The 14,778-nt window shown below is 44.7% G+C and overlaps 1 protein-coding gene across 5 annotated transcripts in view; it reads left to right on the forward strand.

Moving 5' to 3' along the window:
- PPM1B (protein phosphatase, Mg2+/Mn2+ dependent 1B) overlaps positions 1-14,778 on the forward strand; it is a 75,690-nt gene that overhangs the window by 45,425 nt on the left and 15,487 nt on the right. The gene's annotated exons all lie outside the window — the stretch shown is intronic.

Genomic DNA, 14,778 nt, shown 5'->3' on the forward strand with positions numbered 1-14,778 from the left:
GGCTACCAGCTGCATCCTTACCTCGACGACATCTTAATAAGGTCTCCATCACTAGAAACCTCAATCGAGGAGACAAGGTTTATCATTCAAGTGTTGGAGAAACATGGCTTCCTAATCAACAGGTCAAAATGCTTCCTACAGCCGTCACAACGACTGGAACACCTGGGATTCATACTCGACACCAAGAGGGGCTCTCTTTTCCTTCCAAAGGAGAAGCGGATGAAGCTCATCCGGCTAGCGTCCGATGTAATCAAGCGACCGTCATCATCGCTTATGGACCTATCCAAATTAATGGGTCTACTTGTAGCCCACTCAGAAGCCATATACTGGGGCCGTTACCATCTTCGATCCCTGCAGTCGGCACTTCGTCCCTTCCAACTACAAATAGCACACAAAGTCAACCGCAAGATACAGCTCCCTCTACCAGTCAGGGAGAGCTTGCGATGGTGGACCACGGAGAGCAACCTGCGCCAAGGCAAGAGCTTTCTGTCACCTCGGCTGGTTCAGATCTACACAGACGCCAGTCTACTTGGCTGGGGAGCAACACTGGGGGAATATCCAGCCCAGGGGGAATGGACCAATGTAGAAAGAAAACTACCAATCAACGTACTGGAAATGCGGGCGATCCTTCTAGCCCTGAAGTTCTTCAAAGACCAGATAGCTCACAATCATGTCCTAATACGAACGGACAATATTTCAGCGAAGGCATACATCAACAAGCAAGGGGGAACCAGGTCTTCGCGTCTACAACAGGAAGCCGAGAAGATCATCGGCTGGGCGGAAATCAACCTCCAGTCAATACAGGCAGAGCACGTCCGAGGAGTCCTCAACGTCCAAGCAGACTGGTTGAGCAGACAAGCTCTTCACCCGGGGGAGTGGGCTCTGAAGAGGGAGACCTTCCTGTTGGTATCAGAACGCTTCGGACACCCAGATGTGGACCTTTTCGCCTCACACCTAAACAACCAACTACCGAGATTTTTATCCCGGTATTACCATCCTCGAGCCGAGGGGACGGACGCGCTCCACTCTCAGTGGCCAGCGGGACTTCTGTACGCCTTTCCACCACTGCCAACGATTCCGAAGCTTCTGAGAAAGCTGAGGGAGCAGAGAGCGACTCTGATCCTGATCGCGCCCTGGTGGCCGAGAAGACCATGGTTTGCCACTCTGCGCCGCATGTCCATAGCGCCTCCTTTCAAACTCCCAATTCAACCGGACTTGCTACAACAGGGACCCATTTGGCACCCCAGGCCGGCGTGGTGGTCCCTGACCGGCTGGAAATTGAGCGGAGAAACTTCATGCTAGAAGGCTACCCGGCAGAAATAATTACTACATTGCTGGCATCCAGAAAGAGGTCTACTATCAGGATCTACAACTTGGCATGGAAAGCCTTTACACGCTGGTGTAGGCGCAAGAAACTAGACCCTGCTCTACCATCCAAAACTACGATTTTGGGCTTTCTACAGGAAGGACTGGACAGAGGACTACGCCCAGCTACGCTGAAGAAACAGATTGCTGCGTTGGGCACGGTCCTACCAGTGTTGGACGGAATTCCACTGTCCTCACATCCTCATGTCCAAAGATTCCTCAGAGGGGCTACTCTTCTGAACCCGCCAACTGTGCACAGATTCCCGACATGGCGCCTGAATGTGGTGTTGTCGGCGCTCATGAGACCTCCGTTTGAGCCTATTAGGGACATTCAGTTACGATGGCTAAAATTGAAGACCATATTCCTAGTGGCCATCACATCTGCACGCCGTATCTCGGAGATGAGTGCTCTTTCAATTCGTCCTGAACTCTGCATTTTTCATAAGGACAAGGTGGTTCTCCGAACAGATCCAGCCTTCCTGCCCAAGGCATACTCAAAATTCCACAGATCTCAGGAGATCAATCTCCCGTCCTTTTGTCCGAATCCCACTCATGCTAAAGAGCGGGAATGGCATAACCTTGACGTGAGACGGGCCCTCAAGGCGTACATTATTAGGACAGAGTCGGTACGTCAAACCGACACTCTTTTCGTTAACATCTCACGTCCTAAGCTGGGCCACCGCATGTCATCCACGGCGATTGCTTACAGTATAAAGTCCTGTATTCGAGAGGCCTATAAGGCCATGAAGATGGAGGTCCCAAGGGGAATCACGGCACATTCAGCAAGGAGCGCAGCCACCAACGCGGCTCTAAGGAAAAATACTTCAATAGAGGACATTTGTAAAGCCGCCACGTGGTCCTCGGCTTCTACCTTTATCAAACACTATCACCTGCACACGTACGCTTCAGCCGATGCAGCTTTCGGCCGTACAGTACTCCAGCATGTAGTAGAGGACGAAGGATCCATCCCACCCAGGATATAGGGAACTGCTTTGGGAGCACCCAAGATGTCCTCCGCCTCAGAGGGAGAACGGCCCCTTGGATACTCACCGAGAAGGGTCCTTCTCCTCTGAGGACAGGAGGACATCTTGCCCTCCCGGGATCCTCGTCTACTCCAGGCTAGCAATAGGCTATGTGATCTGTATGTTTTTTCCTTTCACTGATCAGTTGTTCAAATCATTGTGGCATTTTGCTCATTTAATGAGTTACGGCCATTACTGTCGTCAGTTGATAATGTTCTCATGTTTTTTCTTCGTTCTTGTGTTCTATCCTTCTGTTTGAGAGGGACGGTCTTTTCACCCAGTTTAGGGATAGAGAGAAGGAATACTGCTGAGGGGATTTACCCGAACTGAGGAGAGAGGGTGGTCCCACTCACACCAAAGGAAGAGGAAGAAAGTTTAACTTCCTGCCTCCCCGATTGGACGGTGGGAAACACCCAAGATGTCCTCCTGTCCTCAGAGGAGAAGGACCCTTCTCGGTGAGTATCCAAGGGGCCGTTTTACTGTCAGACCCACAAGATATATGCCCACTGTGCTTTTTCAGTTCTGTCTTGTTAGGTACGGCAGTTACCTGTTAAATAGTTATCTGTTAAATCAGAATTGATACATGTGGCTGATTACTGGAAATCTGGCAAGGAAATGTAGCAATATATTTAGCTGGAGATGGGTTCCTGATGGCATACCTTTCTTCTTTTAGCTGCAGTCTGCACAATTTTGTGTACTTAATCCTGAAAAGCAAAATTATTTGCCTGGCAACCCTAATTATGCACAAATTAAGAAGCCGACTTCTCTCTCTTGTATATTTTGAGCAGATTGATACATTACACAACTCTGGCTTCGCTAGTTATAAAGACTAAGGGACTGTATAGGGCACTGAAACTTGGTCCACAGGCATTGGAAACCAAATACGTAAAGATTCAGACTTTGTCAGGTCTTGCCAGGTACTTCTCCCAAACACTTTACTGCATCACTCCAGTGTACGAGTTAAAAATGTTTATTTAGAATAAATACCAGTTTCAAGATACTGTAACAAGGGAATTCACTGGAATGACTAAAGGTGGGAAAGTTAGATCAGTTATAGGTTAATGTCTCCTCCCTCCCCAGTAGGAAGAAGAGGCAGTTAGGAGTTTTGGTGTGCATCACCTGGGAAGAAGGGAGGGGGAAGAAGAGGAGCTTGGTTCAGCCTCTGTATTGGACCCAGGGTCATATTCCCAGGCATCTACAGGAACTTGTAACCAAAACACCTTGCCTGGAAGATAAGCAGTTAGCAACAGGTTTATGCAGTTCTGGTACTCTCTGCACCCACTCAGAGGCACTGAGACAAAATTCATATGATGCATGACAGATAGGCTAAAAGCCTATCTGACAGCTATATTTTAAATGAAAGTCAAGATTATTGGAAAAGTGAGATCTGTTCCTGTTATATTTTTCTGTGCTGATGAAAAATGATGGCATATGCATAGTTCATCGTCAGTCTTCCTGTGCAGTCCCACATGGGACTGTGCACTTGCAGGCCTGCTGAGTTTGGACGTTCTTTAGCTAAAAACCACTAGGGGGCACCCTCGCCTCCCATCGCGCATTCACGGCTGCTTTCGCTTCGAAACAGCCCCTAGGGAGGCGGGGTGCCCCTTGCTACCCTCAGTTCCTCTTTTGCCTCCATTGGAAGAGGTTCGAGCTCATCTGATCTTTACTGATATGGCTGATAAAGCCTTGTTTAAGCGCTGCTCTTCTTGCAGTGTGAAAATGACAAAAATGGATGGCCGTTCACTGTGTCTTTATTGCTTGGGCGAGACTCATAACACCCAGTCTTGCAAGTATTGCTTAAATTTCACACCCAAGGCCAGAGTGGAGAGATCCAGCCATCTAAAGGCTTCACTCTGGCAGAGGGCCACTGATGCAGCAGATTCAATGGCAAAAGTTAAAAAATCAACCCAGGCTGTCACTCTGGGAGCGTCGGATCCAACTCCCCCGATTCCGAAACCGTCCTCGATGCCACGCTCCTAGTTGGGCTCGAAAACTCCCCAGAGCCAAGCCATCGATGACAGAGGCAGCAGGGTCATCGGATCTGAACCGACCGGAACCGACCCCTCGGAGCCAAACTCGATCTATAGTGCCTGTTGTGGCTGCCTCTTTGAATCCAACCCGCACTGGCTCTAAAACCCCTCGGAGTCAAACGGCTTTCGGCTCGGAACCGCTGGCCAACCAGAGTTTGGATACGGATCTGAGACCACCTTCGGTGTCAAATCCATCTGAAACCAAGCACGATAGGTCTAAGGAGACTGGGTCGAAACCTACCATTGCTTCTCAGTCAAACCAGGACCCTGGCTAAACAGGTTAGACATGCCTCTAAAACTGAACCACCTAAAAAGAGGTCAAAAAAGATGAAGCACTTGGCTGCTGAGAATCTGGCCACTACTCTGGATGACGTTTGGCTCGAGCAAGAGGTATTGATTGTGGATTGCTGGGCTACACCTACAGAGCGGTTGAGATCTCCCTCACTCCACTCTAAATCCTGGTCGGTCCTTTCTTCAGAGGAAGAAGGAAAGATCCCTAGAGATAAGCAATACTACTCTCATGATAATAGGTGGAGACTCGGGGAGCCATCCTCGTTTGGCCTGGACACGGGCAAGACCTTCTACACTGAGGTTTTCTCAAGGGAACCATCACCTGCCCCTCTGAGGTGACAACATTCCTTTTTGAGCTCTAGGATGGCTTTTCAATTCTCTGACATGGAGCTCGGTGTGGAACGGCTCCAAGCGAGAGACAGTTCGAGCCCTCCTTCTGAGCCCTTGCCGGATGAGGCCATTGGTACTACAGAGGATGTGTCACCTGCTGATGACTTGTGTCATACGTCAAGCAGCTTCTTCGGATGGCTAGAGCTCTTGAAATTAACATCTCGTCCACCGAGCCAAAATCAGCAGATAAGATACTTCAGCACACACATGTGGGCTCTTCTAACAATGTCACCTTCCCTATCATCGAAGACTTTGCGGAGCTGATGAACGCTTTAAATTTGAAACCGGCTGTGGCGCCAGCTACCACAAAGAGAACTGGAAGTCTCTACAAGACTAAAGATGATGCTTTTCCTCATCTCTCTGTGCATTCTCCTCCTTCATCCCTTGTCACCGAGGAGAGGCAAACATGCCAGAGACAAGGCCCTCATTCGACACCCTCTGATAAGGAGGACAGGAAACTGGATGCGCTGGGTAGGAAGATTTATTCTTCTGCAGCCTTGGACATCAAAATAGCTAATTACTCAGCTGTGATGGGCGCTTATCAGCTCTTTCTATGGAATAAGGCAGCTGCCTTCCATCACCAGATTGCCTGAGGACCAGATACCCTTCCTAAAAGTCATCCAGGAAGAGGCTGTCAGACTGGCCCGCCATCAGATAGACGCCAGTAGAAATGTTGCTGACACCTCCACAAGGTCCATGCTCTCTGTGGTGGTCCTTCGACGACATGCCTGGCTAAGAGCCACAGCACTCTCAACTGAGACCAGGAATAGAGTAAAAGATTTACCCTTCGAAGGGAAAACTTTATTTTCTGAGAAAACAAATGAGTATCTTTTGCATAAACGAAAAGATAGACTCACAGCATGCTCTTATGGAGTGCTCCCTCAGATTCAGCAGGGTTCAGGAAGAGGGCAGTATAGATCACAGTTCAAAGCGAGATCTCACTGTTTCCACCCGTACCCAGGGTACTCCTATCCTGCCCAACAACGCTACCAGAGCTCCCAAGGCTCATTTGCGAGAAAGAAACACAAGAGGCAGAGACGTAGGTCTCAGCAGCAGCACCCCAAAGACCAATTGTCAACACAAAAACAGTTCTCGACTAGACCACGGGCCAGAACCTATCTTTGGGAACAGGCTGCACAGATTTTATGTGGCTTGGTGTTCTATTACCAGTGATGCTTGGGTATTGAAAATGATCTTTGACGGTTATAAAATTGAGTTTATGCGTTCCCCTTGCCTGAGTCTCCCATCTTTCTCAGACCCGTTAAATTGCACTGGGTTACAGGCAGAATTAAAAGCACTTTTAAGCAAAGGTGCAATACAACAGGTGTCCAAACAGGACTCTCAATTGGGTTTCTATTCCAGACTGTTGGTAGTGGAAAAGAAGGACGAGGGTCTTAGACCTATTCTAGATTTACATGAATTGACTAAGTCTATTCTTACACGTAAGTTTCGCATGACAACTTTACATACTGTCATGACGCTCATCGCCCCCAATTCTTGGTTTGCGGTACTTTCATGTTTCTGTCAATCAGGCTCATAGAAAATTCTTGAGGTTTACATATGACAAACAAATCTACCAGTATAAGGTTTTACCCTTTGGTTTATCCACAGCACCCCAAGTCTTCACCAAGTGTGTTGTGGTGGTCATAGCGTATTTGAGGACTCAAAACTGTTGTATCTACCCGTATTTGGACGATTGACTCTTCATTGGACATGGCTCATCACTGGACGCACTGCAGAAGATGTAACTAGACAGGTCCATTTGACCCTTCAAATGTGCCTGAGACTAAGGCTGTTTGTCAACCATAAAACGTCTAAATTGACTCCCTCTAAAGAGGTGCAGTTTATAGGAGCAGTGTTCAACAGCATGCTTAACAGAGCTTTTTTGCCCCTAGAAAGAGTATGGAAGATTCAGGGCCTAGTTAAGAAATTTGATGGATTCAGGTTTCAGTCTGCAAAGGACATTCAGACATTGTTGGGATTTATGGCATCGACCACAGCAGTTGTGCCTCTGTCCAGACTGAAGATGAGGGAGTTGCAATTGTGGTTCCTGTCCGTCTTTGATGGTGATGGGCCCACAAGACAGGAAGTTTAACCTTCTGAGGAGGATTATTCACTACAGTGGTGGTCTAAGGAGACTCACTTCCTGACGGGTGTTCAGTTTGGACAGACTAGGATGGATGTAACAATCACAACTGATGCCTCCAACTTAGGGTGGGGACCCATTGTCAGGGTGCTTAAGCCCATGGATTGTGGGTGGATGATGAAAAGGATTTCCACATTAATTTGTTAGAATTGAAGGCGGTGTATTATGCCTTAATTTCATTTTCAGATCTGGTGAAAGGAAAGTCTGTTTTAATCCTCATGGACAACTCCACCATAATGTGCTATATAAACAAACAAGGTGGCACCGTTTCTGGGACCCTGTGCACAGAGGCAATAAAGATATGGACTTGGGCAGTAGAACATGCTGCATGGCGTGGTGCATATTCCCGGGGTGAACAATGTGATAGCAGATCGCCTCAGCAGGTTGAGGGACGATTCCCACAAGTGGTCACTACATGAATCTTACCTAGGCCCTATTTTCAGAAAATGTGGATACCCAGATATAGACTTGTTCATCTCCAGGCAAAATTGAAAGACAGAAATATTCTGTTCAAGAGGTGGTCGACACGTTCCAATTTCGCTGGTCCGGCCACTTTTACTATCTGTTCCCACTACTTCCTTTATTGATGAGGGTCTTGAGCAAATTACAAGTAGACAACACGACTGCCATCGTCATAGCCCCTTACTGGTCCAGGCAACCCTGGTTCCACTGGCTGATGAGGCTACACTCTCAGATCCATCACCTCCCAACGGAACCAGATCTTCTGTCTTGGAGAGGCGTGTTTCATCACAACATCCCCAAACTCAAGCTGATGGCTTGGTTAATAGTGCAGGGGAAGGTTTTTCGGAAGATGTTTCCTAGGTCCTCCTCAATGCCAGGAGATTGTTAATGAGACAATCATACAGCTTGAAATGGGAAAGATTCCGAACTTGGGTGGAAGACAAACATTTAAACCCAATTGATTGTTCATTACCTGTCATTTTAGACTTCCTTTTAAGCCTTAAAAAATGGGTTGTCCAACTCTTCTATTAAAGTTTACCTCGCAGCCATTTCAGCCTTTCATGCCCCCTATTGATAAAAAGACTGTTTTTTCTCATCATGCTTCCAAGCTGTATCACAAGGGCTCTGAGGCTGGAATGACAGGCCCCTGAGTGGAATGACAGCCCCTGGGAGTATCACAAGGACTCTGGGACTGGAATGACAGGCCCCTGAGTGAAATGACAGCCCCTGGATGCTATAATGTATTTCAGTGGTTCCCATGCAAGTAAATTGACATTCCTGGTTCCCATTATTTCCAATGGGCCTTCAAGCCTCTTCCATTATTTCCAATGGGCAATCCTGTCATTCCTTTTAGTACATCCCTCTTGAAGGATAGCAACAGTCAGCATCCTGTGCATTATTACTCCAATGTCAACCCCATAGAATTCAATGGGCTTACATTCAAGTCTGTATGATCCCAGTGCAAACCAAAGGGCATCATCTCACTGAGGGATCTGGGAGAATTTTCCATAGGAGGATCATGAGCACTAGTCACACCAAACATCAAAGAAGGATCATCTTCCAATCAAGTCCCTGCTTCTGTTCCTTCCCCAAACATTTCAACTTCAGATAGCCTACTCAGAATCTATAAATACAGCTAGATTTTAATGAAGCTACTTAGTTTTCAGCAACTCACAAAACTTTCACAAACAGACCTGCAAATCAATTACATCACTCTGCTCTGCTGCAGCTGCAAAGGCAGTTCAGCTCCGCATATTGCCGGTCTGTTGCTTTCTTCTGCCTCTCACATCCCATACGAGGAAACTTTGCCAAACCATTGACATACCAAGCAATGTGCTCTTGCTGCTTCCAAAGCAGCCTTAAAAGCAAGTCCTTCCAAAAATGGGGGGGGGGGGAGAATGATTTTTACACAGTCTTGGAAGGGGGTGGGGGAGAAGGGAGAGAGGAAGTTTCGGAGGAAGCCCCTTTACCTGAACAACCAGCTGCTTGCACCTCGGCTTGGTTCAAAAAGGGCACTGAAGAGAACGGCAGCAAGTGCAAATGGGGCTGGCTGGTGCTAAAACGAGGCATTTGCATTTTGGAAGACCAACAACAGCCCCCTTCCCAGAACTGCCATGTGGTCTCTTTGAGCTCTCCAGGACAGGAAGAGAAGGGGTAGCCGTGTATGCTGCAAGCGCCCGCTTTTTTCTTATGCTAATGAAGTCGTTGGGCTCTTCTAGTCTTAAGAACAATTTCACCTACACATTCTTCCACTACGGAGGTGAAAGTTTTTTTAAAAAAGCTTGCAAAAAAGGTGGTTATACGGCTGTGTGCACAAGACCAAAGGCTCTAAGTAAATCTGCTTGCAATATTCCTGCAAAATATTTATGCCTTTAAACTTTAACACACACCCCTCCAGCTGGCCTGTGGGGATTGTAAAGTGCCCCTGCAAGCTGGGGCAGGCTAGCAGGAAGGAAGGAAGGCAAGGGGGACTCACCTCTAAATGGTGCAGACTTGCAGAACTGCTAAAAGCTAAAGAGACGCTGGGGCTCTAGGAGGAAATGGAATCTGTTGGGCGGGGCCATCAGACATGTGACCTCTTTAGAGTGGTTCCGGAACTGCGTTCCGGAGCGTTCCCCTTCAAAAAAAGCCCTGTATATGACTATACCATTTGTATATTATATCAATATGCCGGTAGGTGTAGCAGTTTCTCTGAATTCCCAGCTTTCATTCATTAAAAAGTAAGTCTCTAGTCCCTTCCCTTCTGGAGGTAGCCTCCTTTCCTGATATCTCCACAAAGGAAGAGGCTAGAGACTTCGTTTTCACAAATAAAATCTGGGAATTCAGAGAAATTGCTACCCCTTTTGGTACAATGGTGTCTCAGTAAGATATTCTAGTACCAATTTAAAAAAATAAAAGCCCCCCCCCCCCCGGTGGCAGGGGAAGGAAATGGCTTCTGGGGGACTGGATTGGGGAAAATGGCTGCCATGTGGGCCAGAAAACCTGAATTTTCCCACACAGCAGCCCTCCAGGCTTTACTATGATCTTTCTCGAAACTTTGGAACAAAGTTTGGAACAAAGTTCCAAAGTTTGGAGAAAAGCTGGGGAAAACTCCAGTGGTGCACAGATGCCTCATGATACTCTGGGGGAACAGGGCAAAAGCCAGTTTTGCAAAAGCATTGAAATTGTGGCAGATAATCCGTGTCAGACTGGATTTTTAAAAAGTCCATTAGGCTCTCAAAAATCTGCTTCTTGTTGGCCTAGTATGTTCCCTGTGCCCTGGAAGAGGGGATGAGAACTGTGGAGGGAGGGAAGAGGCTCATAGAGGAAGGCTGAGGTGCCTAACCTTTATCAAGGTAACCTAACATGACTCCTAGTCACATTACTCATTTCCTAAAAATCAAGCATAATATATTTTCTACCACACCATTCCTCTGAATTCACTCTCACCATTTGAAAAAAGAGATGCAAATTCGTTCATAAAGTTAATTTTCCTGTTCTGCTGTCCTGGCTAAAGATCATCCGCACATAGAATGTTTCATTTTTTTTTCTTTTGATTAGTGTTGCGCTAAAGAACATAGCTTAAAAATGTTAGAAGACATTAAGCTTGCATATTTGCTCTGCTTTTAAAATGTTTTCTTTGAATACATAAAGGAAAACTCAAGTTCCTTCTGATGTGGTCTTCTGTGGTTAAACTGATGGTCTGTTACAATTCTTTTATTAACTTCTCAAGTTTACTTCTTGATTGGCTATGCCATATCACAAGTTTGTTAGCCTCAACAGTGTGGTGCAAGAGTTTGACTTCCTTGTGGGAAGTTTTGAAGTAGAATGAATAATGTTCACACGATAAAAGTACCTGTTTCCTAGGCAAAATTGTGATTTTTAATTTAGTGTGATCTAGTCATTTTTAGAACAGGGGAGGGATGTTGCTTTAAAATACTAAAATGTGTGCTATGTGCAAGTAAATCCTGTAAAACAAAACCTTTTTTTAGTCTATTACAGCTTTATCCCTAGGCAAAAGGTATTGATCATTCATGTAATTTAGAATGTAATACAGACATATATTATAGTTTGCTCAAAATGAAAGCAGTGTAGAATTGGAACTTCTGTATGACAAACTAATATAATATAAGCCATTACACTTTGTATAGTTTTTGATATAAACTACATTGAATTATACAGTTACCTTGAATTTCAGAGTATTCAGTTGTTGGCAGTTGGTTCTTGTAGAACTGGGAGGCTCCCTTGGGTCTTGAGTAGGTAGGATATGGCAAAAATTGATGAATGACAAGAGTCAAGACTAATTAGTTCAAGGCAGTGTGACATTGTGTCCTATTCAGAACCCTATATGCTGCTTTAAACCACATTTTTTCTATTTCTTTCATGTCAGTAGACCACAGTGCCTTAGTGGTATAAAATTCCTAGACATTTTAAAGCCGTGGGAAGCCAACTGGGTGACCTTGGGTCAGTCGCAGCTTCTAGGAGCTCTCTCAGCCCCACTCTTCTCACAAGGCGGTGTTGTGGGGATAATAATGACATACTTTGTAAACCTCTCTGAGTGGGCATTAAGTTGTCCTCGAGGGCAGTATATAAATTGAATGTTGTTATTATAAGAAAGTGTGTGTTTTCTTTTTGGAGAAAAGCTGAAACATACGCAATACTTCTACATCAACCCTAGGCATATTTTACTGCTTTAACCAAGTAAATACACAGTTTTGCACTTGAAGTATAAACTGTACTGTTTGGCAGATTTATGAAATATGGACTTATATATGCTTTAGCATTCTACGAGCAAACTTGTAAATAACCCAATACTGAAGAGACATAGCTGTGAACTGCTATACCTGACAATACCTTAACACATGTATCTTGAAAGGCAAGGGAAAAATTTAAAATAGATTTTCTGGTTCAGAACAGAAAATGTGTAATTCTCATACATTGTAATAGGGTAGCAGTATATTTGTATTCAACTCTATAATTGAAGTTGAACTATTCGGTAGTGTGTTATGCATACTGTAGTATTTCACTTTATGTAGAAAATTTTTATGACACCTCCAGAGAGAGCTGCTTGAAGTGGCTCACAAAGAAAATAAACCTTATAGTCTTTAAAGCAAACCATTAAAAGCAAGCCAGAGAATAGCATGCTTGTAAACACAGAAGACAAGTCTTCAGGCCAGAACATACCATATTGTGACAAATGTTGGTTGCAATTAAGCAAATATACACTTGACAATACATTTATCAACCGTATACACAGGAATTGTTATTATCTAATTCTCTTGGTCTATTAAATACATGCTCATTTTTTAAAAAACAATCTCATCTACAAATCTAGCTTGCTTTCAAAAGATTAGTATGGCAGTCTTCTCATTTATAGAAGTGATTGGCTAGCTGTCTCCTGTTTAAAGATCTTCAGATGAGATCTAATTGCTAACTGACAGAAAAAAGTGATGCTTGAGCAGGTCAGAAAATTAGCAACTGCTTAAAGCATGTTCCATTGTTGGGTGCACGCTGAGTTGGCATCTACTATGTCATAAAACTTAGTATACCTGTTTGTCTACCTTCCCTTTTGCTGTCACATCTTCTCAGAAGAATGCCTTATCGCTTGTCTCTATCCCCCTGGGGACTTACTGTTTCTATCCATCATTCTCTTGGGAATTTTCATCTCACATCTTACTCTGTTTACTTCAGCCCTTCTTTCAGTCAGGTTTCTTGTCTGTCCTTCCAGTATTGCTGTGTTTCCACTCAAAACATGATCTGTTACTAAACCCTATGTAATTTTCTTAAGCAATTTCCCCTGTGAGTCTATCCCTTCACTGCCTGTGCTATCTGTCCTCCTCTCTCTCAAGCCTTAATCTGTTCTCCTCTTGGATACCTTCGTTCTTCCTTCACTCACCTTCCTCTGTGTTTTGTATTACAGGTAATACTCAGTAATATCCAGGACACTGTTTTTCTTCCTGTCCCTGCCCTGCTTGTCCCTTCCATGATCCCTGTATAGCATTCATTCTCTCCAGTCCTTAGGTTCTTTGTGAGGCTCTTCCATCTAGCTTAATCTTTCACTTATTTCTGGGAAACTGTATAACTGTTTGATAATCAAACAAAGTCAGGAAAAGAGAATGGAAGGGAAACAGATATGTAAAGTGTGAATTGTACCAGCAGTTCTCTTTTAAAGAAGAATGCTCTAGGATGTTTTCAAATTCTTCTAGGAAATTTAAATGGAGGTCACCATCCCAAGAACCACAAGTGCATCTGAACAGTTTATGCTTTCCCCCTACTGAACTCCTAAAATTGTTCTTTAATCTTACTTGGACTTTATGAATTACATGCCAGAATTGTTTCATGGGGAAATGGAGAGCAAATACATGTTCATTTGTCAGTATTTTCCCTTAAACCTTCTCATTGCTGTTTGTATGAAAATCACCATAATTAAATCCTGAAGATCAGGCATAGCCTTTGTGGTGAGACATTGAATTGCTAAGTTTGGAGAGCTGTTAATGAGAAATCTTTCTCAGGCTAAGCCAGATAAACTTTCTCTTTCATGGACTCTCTTCCACTGCTGAAACAGGGTCACAGTGACACCGAAACAGAAGCCCCAACAAGTTCAGTACTACATCTTCTCTTGCTTCCCCTCTCTATGTCTTCAGAAAGACTTGGGAATCTTCACTCACTATAGATGCTAATGTCTTGTTTAACCAACCCCTTTTATTTCTGTAACTTTCTATTGAGTCCACTGACCATGTTTCACTTTGTGCTTTTATAGATAAGAGTTTACATTAGGCAAAGTAGATTTCTGTCAACAGTTGGTAGTGGTCTTCTCCCACTCTGAGTGGTCTTATTACTCCTTTGAATCTCTTTTTTAAAAACTTGCCTCTTTGTGACATCTTCCCCTTCCTGCATCTGCCTAACGCTTGTATACTTGATGCATCTGTTGAAGTGAACTCTGATTCATGAAGGCTTATGCTAGAATAAATTGTTAGTCCAGCAGCACCTTAAAGACTCCTGTTATTATTTTGCTGGTACAAACTCACACAACTGTCTTACTGGAAGCCTCAAGAATGGGACTGAATATGTGTTTTCATGTTTCTGTATGATAAACTTGACCGTAATCCTTTAGACATTAAGTTTTGGTCTTGTAAATGCTTGGGTGGATAGGTAATTGTAATGTGAGGGGTCTACATTGGCCTGTACGCAGTCACATGTATGGAATGCTGGTTTATCTTATGTTCCTTTCCATTCTTGCAGTCCTTTCCACAACAGGATCATTCCTGGGATTGCAGGTCCCTGTGTGACCCAGATATTGGGGTGGGCAGGTGGAATCAGGCATTTCACTACCTTCTGTGTCTTCTGCCAGCACAACTTTGCTGATGGGAGTATTTTAGCCCTTACCCCTCCTCATTGCAGTGCTCCAGTCTGTGTAGCTATTCCTCCAAAAAGGTCCCAACCCCAGGAATACTTTTGGGGGGCAGAAGGGGCTACCAGAACTAAGGAGAATGCAGGAGTTTATTCCTGCCTGCAGAAGTTAACTGGGAAAGAACAGCAGCTTGGGATATAGTAGAGTTCTAACCTAGATGAAAGGCTTTTAAAAATGTATAGA

The sequence above is a fragment of the Eublepharis macularius genome, chromosome 1 (genome assembly GCF_028583425.1).
Source record: "Eublepharis macularius isolate TG4126 chromosome 1, MPM_Emac_v1.0, whole genome shotgun sequence".
In the NCBI taxonomy this organism is placed as follows: Eukaryota; Metazoa; Chordata; class Lepidosauria; order Squamata; family Eublepharidae; genus Eublepharis; species Eublepharis macularius.